Below are 16,752 nucleotides of genomic sequence, written 5' to 3'. Positions count from 1 at the left end.
GGGGGTTGGGGGGTGGGGTGCTACTGGCATCTGGTGGGAGGTCAGGAATGCTGTAGACATCCTACACTGCACAGGACAATACCCCTCAACAAAGAACTTTCCAGCACAGATGTCAATATATTCAAGGTTGAGAACCTGGTACTAGTAGGATTTCTCCTCTACCAAGAGAGTTTCTAATGGGATCAATATCCTGGTGACCTATCTCTGCCAGAAATTGAGAAATGCTCAAGGGTTTGGGGTATAATTAATCTAGGCTTATTGTAATCATCTCTATAGAAGTCAAAGAAACTACTATTAGTAATGATAATCTATGACAGTATTGTTTTAAAAAATCTGCTCAATACCTTTTTTCCTCTTTTTTTCCTTCTTCTGGTAACATATTTACGATGGTTAACTTTATGAGTCAAATTGTCTGGGCCACAGGATGTCCAGGTATTTGGTCAAATACTACCCTGGGTGTTTTCTGTGAGGGCGTTTTTGGATGAGATTAACATTTAGATCAGCTGAATGGGTAAAGCAAATTGCTCTCCCTATTCTGGGTGGGCCTCATCCAACCAGCTGGAGGCCTGAATGAAACAAATAAGCTGACTCTCCCCAACTTAAGGGAATTTTTGATGCCTGACTTCCTTTGAACTGGGATATTTGCTTATTTTCTGTCTTCGGACTTGAACTGAAACATTGGCTATCCTTGGTTTTGACCCTGTTGACCTTTGGATTAGAACTATGCCATCAGCTCTCCTGATTCTCAGGGTTTCAGAATTGGACTGGAATTATACTATCCACTCTCTTGGGTCTCCAGCTTGTTGACTCACTAAAGATCTTAGGACTTGCCAACTTCCATAACTGGCCATTTACTTATAATAAATCTCTCTATATATAGATGTATATCTCTTATTGGTTCTGTTTCTCTGGAGAACTCTAATACGCTATCCCTCTGTCCCATGTTAAATGGAAAGGGTTGTGACCAAGCCTAAACAGTCTTAGTTATGCACTCCCTTATATCCAATGACTGGCCCAAGGTTAGACAGGAGATTAAATCAGAGTCAATTAGAATTCTTCCCTGAAGTGAATCTACAGGAGATGATTGGGAGATTTCCTCTTTTTGCTGGCTTGGAATAATGGAACAATATGAAGTTGGTCTCCTGGTTTTATCTTCCTCATTATATTAAAAAAAGTCTGTGTAGAGAGAGAGAGAATGCAGCCATCAGAGATGACATACAGATGTAAATTACATGTTCATGCTATAATGAGCATCAGTTTGGGTTCCCAAAGTTCTTCCTTTGGGACTGTCAGCTACTCTAGAATCCAGTTGCAAGAACCAATAAATCCTCTGTTCTGGCATACGTCGATTTGAGTTGGGTCTTTGTCATTTGTAGTGGAAAGGGTTCCAACTAATAAACTCACATTTATGGAGCACTTGAGAATTAGCTAAGTGTTTTCACATTTGATCTTATTTGAGCCTCACTAGAGCCTATGCTATATACAGAGAGAGAAGGGATGGGGAACATTATCTCATTGGCATGTGTGGAAACTGAAACCCAAAGTGGCCAAGGTTGAATGACCGACAATCCTACCACCACCCTCAAGTTGTTGAATGCTTTGGAACCTCTCTCCCTAGGAAGAAAAAGTACATTTTCAGAGTTCCAACAGCACAGTAAGAGGTAGTGTAATAAAATAACAGAATAACAGTTAACACATACAAAGTGCTTACCATGTGCCAAGCTCTACTCAAAGTGCTTTGCATATATTAAATCGTAAATCCTCATAGCAAACTCATAACAGTAGGTACAATTATCTTCTTATATTTTGCAAATGAGAAACTCAAGGCATTTGAGTGAATTACCAAAGTCCTCTGAATAATAAGAGACAGAACCAGATTCAAACCCAGAATCCTCGAGCTCAACCACTGCAGCCTACTGAGTTATATAGAGAGAGGTTATGAAATTTGACCCCAATCCTCCCCACACATGGCCAGGTAGGCATGGAACCAGGATCCAAATCCTGATCTAACCAACTTAAAGGACTTTATTCTAAAGAACCCAAGACTCCCTGTCATTGTAGATAGTGGCCTACAATGCCAGGATTTAAACCCAGATCTTCATATTCTCAGGCTAGCGCTAATGCCTTCTTATATACTCATTTAATACATATTTAATGCACACTTACTATATGTGAAACCCTTTAGAAATTGTCTTGGGATGAGGAATGGAAATGATGCACAGCGTGGCTTATTAAATTACCAGTCTATTCTTATCCTTGAGGAAGATGAGATTCATACTCAAACACAGCTTTGTGGATTTAGGAGCTTGCAAAGGAGAGCCATCTGCATTTTTATTAGAGGACAAGAAAGCTTCCTTCATCAACCTCAGAAGTCAAGTTTAAAATATGCTAGTTCGCAGTTCATAGCAAAAATTGGACCATCACACCCAAATCCTTTTTGTTGTAGGAGCACATGAGGTGGGGATGGTGAGACTTGTTTATTTTATGGGTTACTAGGAGTAAATGTGGGCTGAGGGGTTTGGGTCTGTCCCTTTTTCTATCCTGCCACTAAAACACACACACACACACACCCACACACACACCCATACACACATACCATCTTTGGGTTCAAAAATGATGGCTTTTATAGAGATGAAAAATTTATGTATCATTATTTTTATAGAAAAAGACAATATTTAAGGATGAAATGAATTTCAAAAACTTTAGAAATACGATAGGAGAGAAATAAATATAAAATAAAGATTATTTCAAAGCTTTCACATATCTCAAAATTCTTTCTGGATCACCTTTGTTTCTCAAGGCTTCTGAATTTTTCGATGTGGATTCTCAGCAGGAGTGTCTCCACCTCTGGGACCGTCACATTGTCATCTGTCACTTTGATATTAAGACGAAGCAGGAAGAACATCCCACATGACACACATGAAACCCAAGGGCCAGTCCTACAGGTGGGGGATTTCCCGAGGCTTAAGATGACCAACAGAAGCAGAACCTTGGCTCAGAAAAAGGAACATTTGTCAACTTTCAGGACAGAAGTTTGTTCCTTTGTTTCCTCATAGTTACTGTGAAGAAGGTACAAATGGAAAGAGTTTGATAAAAGCAACACCTTGAGTTCCTTGAGCAAATTTATCTTTCCCCGAAAACTACTCATTATTTTCCCATCCTCAAGTGAGATGAGGAAGTTGAGGCTCAGGAGATTAAATCATTTACCCAAGGTCAAAGAGCTGGTAATTGATACAGCTGGGAGGATGAGTTTTCAGCCTCCTCAAGGCACGTCAAGTTCATTGTTTCTAAAGCTAAGCATACCGTCTTCCTCCGAAGTGGCCACCCCTCATGTGCCCCGTTTTGTGGTTGGCAGCCACACCTACCAGTCATGGTGGTTGAACACCTGGGATGGCTCATCTCCCTGTGTCAGTCAAGCACCAACCCCTCCCAGATCCCATTCCCATACTCTCCCTGGCACCCCCAAGAGCCCCATTCCTCCTAAGAGCCAACCTAGAATACTGCTAATACCTCCCATCTGGTCTCATCTTGTTCCCTCCTTCATGCAGCCGCGAGAGCGGATGAAATGTTAAATCTCCAGTGTCATTACCCTGCTCGGAGCCCCTCCCCATCCTCACATCAGTGACTACAGGATAATTTGCAAGCTTCTTGGCCAAGCACATGAGAGCCTATTCCTTCTGGCCTCCCCTCACCTGCTCAGCTCCTCTCTCCCCACTCCTCTCTGCCTCGTTGGCCTCCAGGATCACAAATTGCTTGTGGTCTCCCCTCGTGAATGATGGTGTTTCTCATCTCTGCCCAGGTTGTTCCTCTACCTGGACTGCTCTCCTCCAGCCTCTTCCTCCACATGGTTGACTCCTTCTCATCCTTTAAGGCTCAGCTTAGCTATTTCTCTCCAATGTTGTGTGTTTCCGGAAAGTTCTCCTTGAAGCCCTACAGGCTCCATCTTGAGGATCCAATACTAGCCAGTACTCCTCATTACTTTTACCTTATTGATTATTCTGATCTCTTCTCAACCAGAATGTTAACTCCTTAGAGGCAGCAATGATCCAAATGCTTCTAACAGAATAAACCCATCATGAGATACTGAGAATTGCAGTTTGTCCACTGCTGGAATCTTTCTTGTGCTTGAAGCAGTGGCAAGTCATGTTCTATGTGAATGGGAAAAAGAAAAGATAAAGCGACAGGGACACCTCAGCTTCTAGCACTTACTTTAAGTATATCTTTCCTAAAGTCATTTAGGGGAAAAAAGAAAAAAAGGATTGCCAAGAGAGATCTTTCTGGATTTTGCATTTTTCTGAATCTCTTTGCCTGTCATTCCTTAAGAGCTTTTGTAAATAAAATGTCAAATCCATTTTACAAGGTTCTCTAGTTTTTATTCTCTCCGGTATTAACTTTCTATTGCCTAAGAAATAAAATGCAAAACTCCTTAGCAGGTCATTCAAGGATTGGCAGAGTGTGACTCAAAGCTTCCTTTCTAGTCCTATAATTCTGCCATTCTTTCCCTAGGAATACCTCATATTGTCCCAGCCCTGTGCTTTTGCTTCCAGCCTCCTTATTCCTGGCTCTTATGCATATACAAATAACAGAGTTGTACAAATAACAAAAGACACCTTCCAGAAGCCAGGTAAACTCGGGGGAGGGAAGTCAGTCCACAGTCAGAACTCATCTGATGGTAGGATCACTCTCGTCTTCCTGTAGGAACAGATAAAGAATTCCCCTCCACATAGCATTGCCCAGATTTTAAACCTTAAGTCCTTTTTTATTATAATGTCTATTATATGGCACAGGCTAGGCTTATATAATGCTTTATCCTCCTTTCCCCATAAATGTATAAGAAAGACACCACTCTTACATGGGGAAGGAGAACTGAGATTCACCCTGTCCTACTATGTGTGGATGCAGCAAGTACCTTGTGTCATTTAATATTCCTAGCAATCTTTGGAAGTAGTTATTAGTCCGCTTAAAAATAGAGGAAAGTCAGGCTCAAGGGAATTAAGTAGCTAAATTTTTTCAAGTTAAATTACAGTTAGGATTTAGATATGATTACTTGAATCCAAAAACCTGTTCTCCTCCTAACAGTGTGTCAAAGAAGTTGTAGGTGAGAAAAGATTACGGCTGTATGAAATTTCACTGTCACTATTATAACAGGGTGCTCTTTACACTGTAGGATCCTAGGAGAAGAGCATAAAAGTTAGAAAGAGATTCAGGGACCTCCATCCTGCATCAGACTGAAGGGATGAGCAAAAGCAATGGAGAATGAAGGAAAAAACTGAGTCCGGAGATGGGACATGTCGAGTCATGGCATTCTCTTCCCAAGGAAAGGGGTGATGACACATGGAGCAGTGACACATGGAGAGAGGCACGCCTGCAGGAACAGGGTATGGCTGCACAGCAAGGGGTTTGGCGGGGTGGTCAGGGGCAACAGGCTTTGCAGTAAACGGCTATGTTGCCAAGTATCTGAGCCATGGGGTCATCTGTCCCTGAAGATGTTCTTGGAAGCACGGACTGCAGACAGAGGCAAAATAAGGAAAAGCTAGAATAAATCATGGGCTCCGTGTGCCGGGGCTTGCAGGAATGCTTTGACTTTGGAGCCACTTTTCACATTGGCATCAGAATTTTCCAATGAAGTCCTATCCCAAGCTATAATTTCTTACTCCAGAGTTATTGGGAATCAGGCTGGAAATGGGTTACAAAATAGGAAGACTTTGTTTTGCCACATTACCTTGGAGGCCAACTCTGCTTAGTCTCTCCTTACTGGAAGAGTCTATGTCAGTTATTTACACAGGGTCTCTCAGCCTCAAGGCTCCCCACCCTCCTCTACACTCTGTATTGCTGGAGCTGGGAGTCTGCAAACTACATTTCCCAGACTCCTTGCTGGCTCACTTCCCATGAGGGTCCCTCAGCAGGAGGACTTGACAGGAGACTACAAGGTGGCAGGATGAAAGAAGACTCTTCCTATTTCCAGATCCAGCCAGACACCTTCCAGAAGCAAGACAGCTGAGGTTCCAGCCTCAGCCTACTCCAGCACTCCCGGTACCCACCATGAGATGCCTCATTAGAGGTACCAGAGCTGAATGGCCCATCAGGTCTGAGCTCAAGCGCTGAGTTTACACTCCCAGAGTCCTGGTACTGGCCACAGTGTACCCCCCCCGCCCAACTGAAATCTGAGTACCAGCCCTTGGGGCACCTCCCCAGATGTCTAAGCATTGACCGCAGGGTGTTTTTTTAGAGGTTGAAGCACAGTTATAAGACACTCCCTCCAACCACCCACCCCCGCCTCAGAAGTATGAGAATCAGCCATGCAGGTTTCCATCTCCTCCTTCCTAAGTCCTTCTAATACTATCTTTCCATTTTTGTTCTCCCTGCCAGAGGGGTAGTAGTTACTTCCTGCAGTTACAAATGTCTGGATTGTCTCATGTCCTCTGTTTGCTAGTCTGTTTTTCAAACACATGTGTAGTCAATTTCCTATATTAAATCCCTCTATTTGAAATTCCTGTTATGCTTTCCGTTTTCCTGACTGGAACCTGATGGTTACAAAGGGCATCCATAGCTTTAAATGTAGTGTTGTCAAATCTCTTACAAGGACAATTCTATAAAAAACAAAATGTTAACTGCTTGAAAAGGAAACTACTCTGTCAAGTGATCATCTCTGTCAATAAGAATGTACTAGCCCTGTAGGTACAAGGGTTCTGATTCTTCATTCACCCTTGAACAAACTTGATCTGCATCTCAGCAGTACACCAGATAAAGTATCCTAGGCTCTAGGGACCCACCTTTGAATGAGCTCTGATCTCTACCCCCTGGAACCCCCTCAGGGGAGGAGAGGTCAGCTACAGTGCCATAGAAGAGGAATCCACTAGAGCAACCAGAGGCCAAGGAAGGACAAAGGAGGAAGCCTGTGAACTTTGCAGGGAAGGTCACTGCTTATCCGAGTCTCCAAAGGTGTATCAACCTTGTTATTGCTGTTGCTTTTCCACTGCGAGAAGCAGAAACCCATTTTGGATGAGAGTCTCAAAAAGCATATGTCAGGAGTGTAAGAGTAGACTCTGAGGTCAGGGGAGAAGGCTAAAGAAAGAGACTGGAATAGATGGAGACTGAAATTACCTGATATCGGGACCTGGAACAGCTGCTGGAATGAGAGAATCCATACATTTCATGCATTCTCCTGGAGGGAGAGTCCAGTTGGCCCAGTGTAAGTCAATGCCCATTCCATGACTGTACCAAGTAGGTGAGATGAAGGACCCAGCAGGGCATTCCTGCCTGCAATAGGGGAGATATAATTCCCCAAAGGGAAATCAAGGTGCTCTGGGAAGAGGAAATAGAGGAAAACTAAACAAAAAAAGGGTGGGGGGAATAAGACAGAAAGAGGTCCATTACAAAGAAGAGTAGGAATTTTCTACTTGGACAAGACAAAGATGGTCACCCAGGCAGGAAGAGCAGCGTGAATTAAGGTCTGATGGTGAGAAAGACACACTAAGGGAACAGAGAATCCTGGGACAGCAAAGTGGGGGTGAGACTGACAGCATAAGCAGACACCAGAGAATGAAAGGTCAGGGGCGCGGCACTCAAGAGCCACCTTACAGCCTGCAGGATCCAGGAGGCAACATCAGATGGACATCAGCAGCCCATTCTACCACTTGATGTTGTTGAAAATGTGCATTTTTGCCCTTCTCTTGTGGCACGAAACCTACAGCACTGTAACCTTGACAAGAGAATTTTCAGTGGAACGGAGGGGACAGAGCCTGGTTGGAGTGAGCTAAGGAGAGAATGGGTGGTGAGGAGGTGGAAATGGAGGAAGAAGAAGCTGTATGGCTTAGTACTAAATTATTGGCACAAACGCGGGCCTGGGTAGGAGTTCAGGAAGGGTGAGTCCGGTGCAAGCACTAAGGAGAGGATGTCTCACTGAAGACAACGTGAACAATACACACTTCGTCGTGAGAAAAGGAGCTCCAGTGCCCTTTCCATGTATCAGACACGGAGGCAAGCCAGCCTCAACGCAGAGTGATTACTTTGTGAAAAGCTTTTAAAAATAAATCATAAGTCCCCGTGAACTCCCTAGACTTCAGACCCTGCAGGACAACGATCCTGTTTTCTTTATTTCTGTATCCCGAATGCCTGATATCAAGTAGGCCCTTGCAGCCTTTGGAATGAGTCGACTATTTAGTGGAACGATCAACTTACAAAAGATTACTTATAATAAGTTGTTATTTTAACTTACCAAAACAACACGTGCAATGCAGACATATGTATTTAAACAAATGTGGGATACTTTGATGACTGTTTTCCATCAAAACAGTCTTCTTCTACTTAATATATGTTGGGCACCATCCTCTGTCCGTTCAGAGTGGCTTTAAAATCACAAAATTAAAAAGCCAGAGGGGGCTCTTGAGATAAGATTACACTGCATAGCACTACGGAGCTGAACCACTCAGTTAATGGCTCAGTAAGCTGTTGCTCAAGGAGGTGGAATGACTCTCCCAAGGTCATGCGGCAAGTTTGTAGCAAGACTGGGTCCTCCAGCTGGGTGTCCACCTTCCACTGAGGGCCTCTGATATATGTCCCATCAAGGCTGGGAAAGGAAGGGCAAACTGCTTGTAACCATCCAAGGGTGAGCTCTGTGGGAGATTAAGAAGGCCCTTCTAAATGGTGTGTGGAAGAGTGCTCACTGAGGCAGAGGTATCTACTCTGAGCTTTCCAGAGGAGACTGAGGGGAGACAGAGCAGCTCTTTCACGCACACAAGTCCAGCTTGTGGAGCTTTCAGTTGCCCAAATAGTTTTGGCTGTGGTTTTCCCCTAAATCCACTGCAGTGAGCTCTGAGGATGCTAAGACAGGGTAGTAAGCAACTCTGCAAAACCAGGCGGGGCGTCACGGAGCAAAAGGAGGTAACGCACCGAGCGTAACTGCTGAGATGGGAGGTGACGGCATATGGAGATCAGTCAGCAGCCTCACCAGCTACCTAAGGGCCAGGGTGGAAAGACCTGGCGCCAGTGCACCCAGGATTTAATCCAATACCTTTTTTTTTTCCCCCCAAAAACAAATCATCCCCAGCCAGTCATGAATGTCCCTCCATTTCCTTTCTTATCTAACTATAGGCAGCATCGAATCGTGTTGCCAGGAAACACTGCTCAGATCAGACGTGGGTGATCTCAGGAAAGGGAGCAGATCAACATTGAGGCTTAGCCAGGTAATAACACTGGCTTCCGTCAGCCCCTTCCCCAGACCGATACCTGGAACCAGAGCCTCGGGGTCTCTTCCTCTTCTGAGGCTCGACTTCTGATTGTGGCCTCCTTTCTGGGAGGTCAGAAGGGAAGCTGTTAATTTGAAGATGGCCAATAAGATTCTCAGGGGATGCCAGCCGCGTGTCCTGCACCGTTGTTGTGGAGAGGTGTTGAAAAGAGGAGAAGGTATAGAGGGAGGACAGAACACTGCTTCTGTCTTCTCAACTTGACCAAGTCACTGCTCTCTCTGAGTCCCAATTCCCACACCCAGAGAGTGGAGTCAGCATTGACGCCTATTGAGGGCTTTCTGAGAATAAGAGGAGAAAATGTAAGTAAAGTATCAGCACTTGGCAGGCACTCAGCTAGCGCTCCCTGTGACGTTGTAATTTATAAGATGAAATTTATATTTGGTCTTCCTCTTCACTTCCGGCACAGAGCTTCTAAAGCCTTTGGAAGTTCCTAAGTGATGAGAGCATAAAGGTGTCTTTTGTTATGTGACTGAGGTGATTATTGGAAAGCATCTAAGGTTGGAGGATGGCTGCCAGGAGGACCAACCATGGGATTAGAGTTTTGGAAGGCGGTTTCACCTCCCTGACCTCCAGGGAAGGGAGAGGAGCTGGGGATTGACCTCAATCACCAATGGCCAATGATTCACTCAATCATGCCTACATAGTGAAGCCTCCATAAAAATCCTGAAAGGGGTGGCATCCAGTAAGCTTCCAGGTAGGTGGAGATTTGGGGAGAGTGGCGTGCTCAGAGAAGGCATAGAAGCTCTGTGCCCCTTCCCCATGCTTTGCCTGATACATCTCTTCCGTCTGGCTGTTCCTGAGTTATATCTTTTTATGACAAACTGATATTCTAGTAAGCAAAATGTTTCTCTGAGTTCTGAGATCTGCTCTAGCAAATTAATCAAACCCGAGGAGGAGGTTGTGGGAACCTCTGATTTATAGCCAGTTAGTCAGAAGAACAGGTAACAACCTGGACTTGTGACTGGTTTCTGAAATGGGGAGGGGAGCAGTCTTACAGGACTGAGCTCTTAGCCTGTGGAATCTGATGCTATCTCTGGGTAGATAGTATCAGAATTGAGTTGAATTCTTGGACACCAGCAGGGTCCAAAAATTGCTTGCTATTTTGTGGGAAGCCTCGCAACACATACACGTTGGAATTGGGTCCAGCAACCCCAAATAGTTCCTCATTCTCATCCTTGAGTGAATTAACCCAGAGGCCAGCAGGGTGACTGCCTAGGAAGCACCACACAGTTTTAGCAAAAGAATACACAGTTTATTCTGTGTTTTTAAAGCCACTGAACTGTTCACAAGTAAACTAGGTATGGCATGTGGCAATGTACAAGTTAGAGGTTTTGCCCATAAGAACATCGTCAAGCGAAGAATGACAAGAGGCAATGAGACTTCAGCATCATACATCCTCTGTTTCTGAAAGTAGCAACTGCTAAGGGAACACAGATGAGGGCAGCCTAGCTCATTTTCCAGGGTCACAGAGGAAATGATGACACATTTCCTGGAGGAAATGATGTCTAAGTGAAGTTAGACACATGACAGAAGGGAAAGGATGATGAGAGATGTTCAGGCATTCATTCATTCATTCAACAAACAAGTCCTGAGTGCCTAATATATTCTGGGAACTATTCTAAAAATTGAGGGTACAGTACTGAACATGATAGACAAGGTCTTTGATCTTATAGAGTCAACCTTTCAGCTGGTCGATCAACAATAAATAATTAACAAAATATCAGGAAGTGATCCATGACATGAAGACTGCAATGGAAAGGAGCTATTTCAGACTTGATCGACGTCGAAGACCACTCCAAGGAAGTTCCATTTCAACTGAGACCTGAGAGAGGAGAAGAGTCCAGCCATGTGACCATGCAGACAACTAAAGTATAAACAGAGAGAAGGAGTAGCACCAAGGTCTTAAGTTCAGAGCAAGCCTGGCATGTTCTGGGCACATAAAGAAGGTGATCATGGCTGCCTTAGGGAGCAAAAAGAAGATAGGAAACATAAGAAAGAGGACAAGGCCAGATCTTGTAAAACCATGTAGGGAACGGTAAGCTGTTTGAATTACATTCTAAGTGTGATGGGAAGCCATTGGAGGTTTTAAGAGGGGAGAGTTGTGATCTGATTTACATATTTAAAGATCACGCTAGTTCTTGTAAAAGCAATACAGTTGACCCTTGAACAATGTGGGGTTTGGGGCTCCAGCCTTACACGCAGTCAGAAATGCACTTACTGCTCTCTCTGCCTCAAAAACAGAGGAATTGATAAAGGACTCACCCAAGGGCAGAAAGCTAAAACAGTTTGGATAGAATCCGGACTAAAACCCTAAGTTCTTTCAGTTCAAACATTGTGATCTAACCAATCCACACTTACTTAATTCAAAGATCTGTGAAATGAAAATGCAGCTACTGTATTATTGGAAAAAGTCTGTGTGTAAGTGGACCCACACAGTTCAACCCCATGTTGTTCAAGGGTCAACTGTATATGCAAAAGTTCCAGATGAGAGAGGACATGGTCTACAGAAAAACAAAAGGAAAAAAGGGAAAGAAAATCACCCAGTCCAGCTGAGGGAGCGAGTAGCCAGGGATGATCCTGGAGAGGTTGTCTGGGACCCAGGCTCCGGGGTTTTGGGGGCTGCGACAAAGATTCAGACTTTAACCCAGTGCAATGGATGCTATGAAAGAATTCACTGAGGGACGTCAGATTTCTGTTTCAGAAACACATCAGTGACAGTGATGGCTCCAGACACCAGAGTAGGGCTAAAAGCCCTCCTCCCTCAGGCTCAGCATCTCTGTTGTGTAGGTAACACGTGTACTGTAGGAGAGCATGAGTGAGCAGAGGAGAAGCTCAGCATGTAGAAAGAAGGGGAAGCTGAGTGCACACAGCAGCAGGAAAAAAGTCAGAAACCCCCCAGCAGGAACCCCATGGCAATGCTGTGGCCCTCTCCAGGCTCCGCTAGGCCCTGGGGGCCCTGGATCCCACATCCCCCTCTGTAGGGTTTCTCAAAGAAACCACGGGGCAGAGCTGGGAAGGAGAAGAGCGATTATTATCTCATCCAGACCTATCATTTTACAGATGAAATTAGTTTCCTCATCCCCATTAGCCATATGGCTCTGAGGTTAGTTTCTCCAGGGCTCAGCCACAAAGACTGGCTAGATATATTTTAAGTCTGGAGATATTGGCTAAAATGACTGTCTCTATTCCCACCACGAATAATCTGCTTTTGTCCCTCCGTCTGTGAAAGGCTACAGGCTCTATATTTGGTTTCCCATGACATGACTTTCCCCTGCAGCAAACCCAGATCCTGGAAGGCTGAGTCTCTGAAAGGCCTTACCCTTGTGCAGTGGGAGGCAGGCGGAGGCAGTCTGCCTGCACGAGGTCATACATTTTTCCAAGGAGCTAGGCTGGGAAACAGGTCTGCCAGGCACAGTTTCCTTGGATGGATCTACTCCAATTCACTGTGGCTTATATTTTGGGGGTGAAATTTATGGAGCATTGAGTTCGCATGTTGACGCAGAGCCTAGAGATCAGTTTTGACACCTTTTTACATCAAATACTGTCTATGTAGTCATCTGCAAAACAATAATGAAGCACATTCTAAGTGCCAACCCCTCTGCTTGTCACTGAAAACACAATGATAAAGATACAGCCCTGGGCTTCCCTGGTGGCGCAGTGGTTGAGAGTCCGCCTGCCGACACAGGGGACACGGGTTCGTGCCCCGGTCCGGGAAGATGCCACATGTAAAAAAAAAAAAAAAAAAAAAAAAGATACAGCCCTGCCTTAGGAAGCTTGAGATTCAGCGATTTTTATTGAAACTGAGAAAACATGAAACAAACACTAAAATCCTAAAATACATGAGCCTCAACCTCAACTTTCCCTCAGATATCCACAAACTTTTTATAACTAAGTGTATACTATCCAGGAGAACAAGTGTAGTTTCTTTTAATTTCAAAAGAAATGAAATTTTACTTGATACAAAGAAATTCTTGAGCAGTGAGTCCTTTACTCTTGGTTACTGGTACATTTATTAAATGCCCAGTGATTGTCTATTGTTGCAATATGTACGGCAGGCCTGGCAAAGGAAGGTTGCAGTGGGGAATTAAGTTTACATATAGGAATAATGATCACATCCCTGATTTCATTTTAACCATCACTGTTAGCCCTGTTTTATTAACAAAGGGACTGAAATCCAGAGAGAGTCAGAAACCTAACCAAGCTCAATTAAGCAGTAATTTCCATCATCCTCAATACTGTCATCTCCATCATGATTAATGTAATAGTCAATTATTGCATATTATTATAGTATAGTAGTAGTAGTCATTCATTTACTAATTGACCAAACATTCACCTAATACCTGTTATGTATAAAACATCGAATAAGACACAGTTCCTGCCATCAGGGAGCTCCCAGCTCCATAAATTTAAAAATCCATTCATTAATTACACAACACTGGGTTGTTTCACCTTTTGGTTGTTATGAGTAATGTTATGCTATGAACATCTGCACACAGGTTTTTGCGTGGACTTGTTTTCATACAGTGGAAAGTCACTGAGCTATGAAAAAGTACTGATACATTCTACAATATGGAAAAACCTTGAAAATGTCATGGTAAGCTAAAGAAGCCAGACACAAAAGGGCATATATCATATGGTTCCATTTGTTTAAAACATCCACAATAGGCAAAATCTATAGAGATAGAAAACAGATTACTGGATGGATTGTCAAGGGCTAGAAGACGACTAATGGGAGTGACTGCTCGTGGCTACAGAATTCCTTTCGTGCTAAAGTAAATGTTCTAGAACTAGATAGTAATAATGGTTTTACAACTTTGTGAATATATTAAAAATCACTGAATTGTGCACTTAAAAAGGAAGAATTTTATGGTATGTTACTTGTATCTCAATGAAACATGTAAATACACTTTACAAAATAAGTGTGCTATTGAGTCGAGCTCTTTACATGTTTTGGATACTAAGCCTTTATCAAAGACATGGTTTGTAAATATTTTCTCTCATTCCACAGGTTGCCTCTTCACTCTGTTGATTGTTTTCTTTACTGAGCAGAAGGGTTTTAGCTTGATTCAATCTTGTCTATTTTTGTTTTTGTTGACAATGTGCTTTTGGGGTCATAATCAAAAAATTCATTGCCCAGACCAACGTCAAGGTTTTTCCCTGTTTTCTTCTAGTAGTCTTATAGCTTTAGGTCTTACATTTAAGGCTTTAATCCATTTTGAGTTGATTTTTGTATATGGTGTGAGATAAGGATTCAATTTCACTCTTCAGCAATATGGGTACCTAGTTTTCCCAATAACATTTATTGAAGAGACTATCCTTTCCTCATTGTGTGCTCTTGGCATCCTTGTCAAAGATCAGTTGACCATAGACATATGGATTTATTTCTGGGCTCTCTATGCTGTTCCATTGGTTAATATGTCTATTCTTATTCCAGTATCATACTGTTTTGACTACTATTATAGCTTTGTCGTGTATTTTGAAATTAGGCAGTGTGATGCCTCTGGCTTTGCTCTTCTTGCCCAAGATTGTTTTTACTATTCTGGGTCTTTTGTAGTTCCATACGAATTTTAGGACAGCTTTTTCTATTTCTGTAAAGATCATCACTGGGATTTTGATAGAGATTTCATTAAATCTGAAGTATGGACATTTTAACAATGTCCATACTTCTTAACAATGTCCATACTTGTCCATAATTCTTCCAATGCATGAACATGGGATGGCTTTTTATTTATCTGTATCTTCTTTTGTTTCTTTCATTAATGTACTAGAGTTTTCAGTGTACAAATCTCTCACCTCTTTGGTTAAGTTTGTTCCTAAACATTTTATTCTTGTTATTGCTATTGTAATTGGGAATGTTTTCATCATTTCCTTTTCAGAGAGTTCATTGTTTGTGTACAGAGATACCACTGATTTTTGTATGTTGATTTTGTATCCTGCATCTTTACTGAATGTGTTTATTAGTTCCAACAGTTTTTTTGTTGAATGTTTAGGGTTTTCTACATAAATAATTATGTCATCTCCAAACAGGGACACTTTTACTTCTTCCTTTCCAGTTTGGATGCCTTTTATCTCTTTTATTTTCTAACTGCTCTTCCAGTCCAACGGTGAATAGAGCTAGCCAGAAATTTTTACATCTATTTTTATAGGTAAAGAAAATGAGACGTTCAGATGTTTAGTAAGCTCAAACATTTAGTGTAGGTTGAGACTAGAATTTACACTAGTCTCTCTGTCTCAAACTCCAGGGCTCATCAAACTTAATCCACCTTCCACTTCAATCCCATTAATAGATGAGACTGCAACCCAAGCTCCAACCTGGACTGGCTTTCCAGTCTACCCACTGAGAGGATCCATTCCTGCTCTCTTCCTCCTCAAGAACATCAGGCAGTCCCCCTCTGTTGCCATGGCAAACCCCATGTGGCCCCACTAACAAAGGGCTGCTGTGCCCTCTGACTAAATCCTGCACACAAGGCCTGATTACCACATGCAAACCCAGCTTGGAAAACCTCCCTCAGAATGCAGCTGGCTGTCTTCTTTTTAGCCTTCTAATTTAACGTTTTTTTCTATTACCAGAAAAAAAAGGCAGGGGGCATATTTCCATATTCTGGTTCTCATTGAAATTCTCTTAGAGAATATGCTTCCTTCAGCTCTGTTCTCACTTCCCACAATCTGCTTTCCTGGCCATGTGGTACCAGCCCCTGTCATCCTCCCTAGACCTTTTCTGTGGCTTAAGAAAGATATAAAGATGGCATACTTAGGGAGACAGGAAAGTGACAGGAGGTTGTGAGAAATGGTCAGTGCAGGATATAGTTTGCTGGTACAGAGGCCAGGGCCTGTTGATGGAGTGGATGTGGGTGAGGAAAGTGAGCAACCAGGCGGAAAGAGATGCCAAGTCCTGATAAAGGAAAGCTTGGGAGAAGAGCAAGTTTGGGGCTGGTAGAAATCAAGAGATCTGTTCTGTGCAGGTTAATTATGGCCTACTTATTAGACATCCAAGAAGAAACGTAGAATAGACACTCCAGGCGCATGCAGCTCAGAATACCGTGTGAATTAAAGAACTTCATCATGAAACACATGCAACTTTGAAGGATTATAAATATTTTGGTATGCCAAAAATGTCAGGTGTATTACAGGAACCAGGGAGAGGCAAGGCAGAGACCAGGTTACAAATAGTCCTCCGTGTTCAATGGAAATCTATTGAAGGATACTTTTGAGTCAATCTGTAATTACATATGCAATTCACAATTATATTTTCTTTGAAATGGTCTAAAACATCTCTTCTTTGTCTACCGAGAGCAGCAGGGCTTCTCAGCCTTGGTACTATTGACATTTGGGGCTGGGAAATTCTTTGCTAGAGGTACCTGTCCTGTGCACTGGAGGATGTTTAGCAGCATCCTGACCTCCGCCTGCTACGTGCTAGTAGCTTCACTTATCTCCTAAATCAGAACAGACAAAACTGTCTCCAGACATTGCCACATGTCCCCTGAGGGTAAGACCACTCCCAGGT

The sequence above is a fragment of the Neophocaena asiaeorientalis genome, unplaced genomic scaffold (assembly GCF_003031525.2).
Source record: "Neophocaena asiaeorientalis asiaeorientalis breed wild unplaced genomic scaffold, Neophocaena_asiaeorientalis_V1.1 scaffold78, whole genome shotgun sequence".
Taxonomy (NCBI): Eukaryota; Metazoa; Chordata; class Mammalia; order Artiodactyla; family Phocoenidae; genus Neophocaena; species Neophocaena asiaeorientalis.
Note: the sequence above shows the minus strand (reverse complement) of the source record.